Genomic DNA, 6,000 nt, shown 5'->3' with positions numbered 1-6,000 from the left:
ACTTAGTAACTAATTAATAAATATATATTTTTTTTGTATGGAAATAATTTATTCAGTTTTAGTATAAAAAGATAAAGGTGAGGTGAAGATAAAAAATTAAAAAAAAAAACCTGGGCCTGTGGATGTGCCATTGACATATGTGTCTGGGTACTGAAAAGGTTAAAGGAATTATTACTTATAAATTTTACAAAAAAAATTCAGAATTCGTTATCATACTGGCTATGGCCACATGATGAGGTGAGTTGACCACCATGGTGTATACTATACAATATATAAATCAACGAAATATTGAATAAATATTAAATTTATTATATCTGTAATAGTATTAAACATATTATATCAAATTACTCAAAGTTAATGAATAAATATTATTTTTAAGTAAATTTTTCTTGAGAAATTATTAATTAATTGTAATTGATATTATAAATGTAATAATTTGTTTATACTTAAACTTTAAAAATGTGCATTTAATTAGGTAAAAATAAAAAAAATAGGTACTTAGAATATACATTAATAACAGTATAACCTAACGATAAAAACATTTTATTTTTTAAATCGAAATTTTCTTTTTTTTCCACAAATTCTTAATAAGATGACTTATTTTATGATTGTAATGTACGAGTATATAATCTTAACCGAACTCGAATGAATATTTTTTGTTTTAACTTTGTATACTGATGACAATATAGGTCTATGCTAATGGGTTCGGATGACACTAGGGATATAGTGATTTGAAAATTATATAGATTTATAGCAATTAAATAAATGTTAAATTTATAAATATTTTATGATTTCTAAAAATTTTCGGATTTTTATTAATACTTAGTGGTTACTAAATTGAATATTATTTATATATTATTTATTGATTATTATTTACTTATATTTTTATTGTAAATTATTTTTAAGGATTATTATATATCCTTAGTGCTTACATTTTAATAACTATAAAAAACTTTTCGTTCTAATTTTAACTAATACAAAAAGGTTTTAAAAAAAAAATCAATTAAACAATTAACAGTAAAAAAGTTTAACTCTACTTTGAAAAATATCAAGTGTATATCGCTATTTACCACAGAACACTTCTTAAATTATACAAGAATATATAAGTATTTGAAAATATTGGCTTAAAGAAAGGGTCTCCAACATTTAAACAAGTGAGCTTCATTCGAATTTTTAAGTTCCGGGTGATCGACATCTAGGAGAATTTAGGTCTTTAGGGGAAGATATTTGTTTGATGAGCGAAAAAAAAGGTCTGATAATCTTCAATGAATAATTATTTGAGAATAATCTACATTACCCAATTTTTTATAACCTTATATTAACGGATAATGGTAAAATTAATTTTTTTAACGATCGACTGATTAGCGACCTCTGTCCTAAAGTATTATTAAAAATTTTGAAAATTTAAATTTAAATAAATTCATTAATAAAGCAAATTACTGGTGGGCTTAGTGTAGTATGCTCCATAATTAGGTCGTGTTAGTAGTATATACATTATACAATATTATACATAACACATTTATTATATTGATTGTTTAGAAAACTCAATATTTACGTTGGTTAGCATAGAATTTTATATTAGTTATACAAGTTTTAATTATGTAATTATTAATTATAGAAATAAAAAGCTTATAATTAAAATAAAAGCTTGAAATTTTAACATATGTGGCAAATTTTATAATATCCTAATCACGTGTGTATTTATTTATCAATTAATTATAATATAAGCTTTTGCTTTTTAATATTTAATATTTGATTAATTGCGATGGTTGATGAAATAAAAAGTAATACAGGAATAATATTACTTATAAGATAGATTAATTTTATCACAACAGCTCTGAAGGTTATTTGAAATAACTTATTTCTTATCCTGGTTTAAAAAAAAAATTCAAAATCTAATTTAATAATAGTCTTTTGATTTGTGTATTTGCATTATTATGAAATTATTTACTAATTTATTTATATACTATCAATAATGAGTGCTTGAAATATTTATATCTATAGGAACGTATTTTTTTAAATACAATTGATTTATCATAAAAGTATTAAATTTTTAAATTTTTTATTATAAATTAATTATTTGTAAATTTACAATATTATGTTTTTATACGTATTTTTACTATTTTTCCATATTTCTATGAATACTTAAACGGAATAAAAGTTTTAACGAAGAAAATTGCATTTTTTTTTCAAATTATACATTTTAATAAAATATAAATGTTGTAGTACTTAATTGTTGAGCTGTGTAATAATTTAGATATTGGATGCTATTAAAAATATATATATATAAATAAATAATGTGATATCACCCTACCACAGTTGGTATTAAAAAGGTCATTTTTACATTACCTATTATCTAAAATGTTTGGTCATTGTGTTACAATTCCCAGATTTTCTAATTTTCCCGTAATATCTATGTCCTGTATCTATATTTAAATAACTCTACAGAAACTGCTGTTTCAATTTTGAGTTTGATACATCAATATTTTGAAAAAATATCTACTAAACAATTAAAAAAAAAGTTCAGTGTGCTTGTTAGAAAAAAATAAATTTGTATCACCATGTACGACATTCTTTTAATATTATAAAATTTAAGTGTTTACAAATATAATTCTACAGTTAAACTAAAAAGTAAAAATTAAAAAATCTGCAGAATTTGAATAAGTTCATTATAAAAAGGGAAAAATAGGAGTGAGCAATAAGCAAGTTTAATCACTCTGTATACATACAACGTTGTATACATTTTAAAATATTAAATATTCGACATAGTAAAGAAATAATTAAACTTTATTCTAGATTACTAGATTCTATCAGTTGGCAGATTTAGTGGTCTTGTAAAATTTGTAAATTGATGGAATGTTATTTGGATAATATTATTTTTGTTTAGTCTTCATTATTTTGGCATAATATAATTTAATAGAAGTACTATGTTTAAAAAAAATTGTTTAAAGACAATAAAAACATGATAAAATTTTAAAGTTTCATATTAAGTTTAAATTTTTAGAATTATAATAAATTATAATAATCGATTGTATTTTTTATTAATAATAAAAGTTATATTTCAATTTTTTGGGATTGGCCATTGAGCTTTTAAATCCATAAACTTTAAGAAATTGAGAATTACAAACTGTTCTAAATTCAAAATTTTCAAATACTGGACAGGGGTTTATAATGTTTATATAATGTGCAAACAATATTTACAGATATATTTTTTTGTTTCAAATAAGTAAAGACAGTTTAAACTCATCAATTTAATTTAATTGTTGAATAATAAAAAATAATAACTAACAATAGGTGCATTTTTAAATTATTTTATATTTGAAATTTTTTTCAGCTATCCAAGTTTCTGAATTGTATATTAAGTTGTAATGTTTGCTTGTTATTTCTTATAGGTACATCCAAGATACTCAAGTTATAATGAAATACACGCATTTCATAAAATGATTAGTTTGGTTCAAATTCTTAAAAGTTATATACTTATATAATATATGGTATGTACACTGTACAGTCAATAACGAAAAAAATGTAGTTTGCCGCATTGCAGTTTTCGATTTTACAAAATGTTAAAATAAATCCTGAGGTAAATTTAATGATAAAATATATTTAGATTATTTTGTTTTGAATTTAAGCTATACTATCATATGAGATCATAACTTTTACGTTTCTCTAGAGTATATCATAATATAATATAAACACATATATTTAGTGTGAGCCAACACTTTAAAAAAAAAAACAAAAAAAATAACCAGAGAAAATTTTAAGTATTGTGTACCTAGAATCCAATAATATTATTTTAAAACTTAAAATATTAATTTTTTTTTGTTTGAGAACAAATAAAATAATGAAAAAATATAAACCATTAATATAAAATATTAATTATCAAAATAAGATACAGCCCAGAAATAAAATTAATATAATATTAGAATATAATGTATCATTGCAGTGCATATTATATTTTTCCATCACATTATTAATTATCAACAAGCATAATGCATAACTCATAAGAGACTAATTAATAGATGTAAATACACATACTTGTTCATTTACTATTCAATATTTAGTATAACTTTATACATTAATTAAAATAGATTATGAAAATAAAATCATTAGATAAATTTTAAGAATATTATAATATAGTTTTATTTAGATTAATAAATATGTATATACATATTGTTACGATTAATTTAGTATTACATACAATTAATAGTTAATGGCAGTAGAGTATATAGGATTTTTTTTTGAAACTAAAATAGTTATTCTTTAAGCAAGTGCCCTAACTTCAAGTACGTGAGTATGACTAGTATGAGTTTCTTTGTATTTGTTTTAATCCATAGTATTATACGTCATAGATTTGAATAGCATATACACTACACAGCCATACGGAGTAGGTAGGTATAGTGAATATGTAGTTAGGCCTAAATCACGTGGACTATACCGGAGCTTTGATAAAAAAGGTGGTATAATTTTTGATGTACTATAATTTATCATATGTTTATTTATTATATAGGATATACACTATACAGTATCCATAATATATGGATACGTAATAATATATCTACATATATTTCATACAGTAAAGCATAAGCACGATACTGTATACCGTATAGTTATTAGTTAATACTTATTAATAAATTTACTTGAATTCTTGATAATATGATAATAAAGTATACAAAATTTATGTTTTGTTTTGTCCGTATACCATCACTCGTCATACCAATGAGCGGAGTGGTGAGGATGTGGATGGTGGATACTTTGAAAAATGTTAGTCTATTACTCTACTTAAATAAACCTTAATAACTTATGTTATAAGTGTTATAACTCATAAACTACTCGTCCGAATTTTGATTTGTATGTACTGAAATTCTCGGAAAAATATTTTGCTTCGGAGTATGAAATTAAAAATAAATGTTATCATTCAAAAAAATGAAAATATAAATAAAAATATTGATAAAAATATTTAAATAAATGTTATTTTATTTTGATTAGAAATTATGTAAACATTTTTTTTTTTCAAAAATGTTATAAGGTTTTGATGTAATATGTGTTATTCGATAAAAATAAATACTCTATAGTCTATGACCATCATACATTACGTATATACAATTCTTCATAGTTAAATTTACAGGTCACAACACCGTCAACACCTGTATATATTCTGATATAAACAAATTATGGGTATTAGGTATATTTAAAATTCAAAATTATTTTCTCCGCCGAGTTGTGGTGTAGGTGTTTCACTACCTTTGTAATTCTATACAAAGTACATACTCGAGAGTATAGGTTAACTGCAGTACGTTCGTCACGAACGGTCAATCTACGCAGGTGATTATATACATATATATTTATTTACAATAGATGTATAGTATAACGATGACGACCTCGCTGGTTAGGAATATACATAATACACATAATATTATATGTGGTGGAATTATCGTTTTGAACAAAAGAACAACAAAGATATATTTATGATTATGAAAACGATACGCGCAGGCAAAAAATATACCTATATATGACTTTATTGTATACTTAATATATAATATATCGATGATAATAATAATAATAATAATAAGATGATTAAAATTAATACTATTGAACTGTAAAATCGCAATCGGCAACACCCTGTAACAATAGTTTGTAACTTATAGGTGTCGATTTCTATTATTTTAGTTGACGAAATTGGGTTTACCAATAGTGTTTTAACACGATCATTGGTAATGCTTCAATTTATGAGGGTGAACGGAAATACTCTATTTTTGTTATGTATTATATTTTGAGAATACCCCTTCTAATAATTTTCATTCAAACGAGGAGAAATTATTTTTTAAAAATATTTTTTTTATACATAAATTATATTATTTTTGTAATTTTTATTTTGAAAAAATGCATTGAATAAAATAGTACATCTTATTTCTATTAAGTTACTGAATTTTACCATGACAATTAACATATTATAATATATATATATATGAAATTTGAATAATAAGTTATAATACAAAAGAA

The sequence above is a fragment of the Rhopalosiphum maidis genome, chromosome 4, assembly GCF_003676215.2.
Source record: "Rhopalosiphum maidis isolate BTI-1 chromosome 4, ASM367621v3, whole genome shotgun sequence".
NCBI classification, from domain to species: domain Eukaryota; kingdom Metazoa; phylum Arthropoda; class Insecta; order Hemiptera; family Aphididae; genus Rhopalosiphum; species Rhopalosiphum maidis.
Note: the sequence above shows the minus strand (reverse complement) of the source record.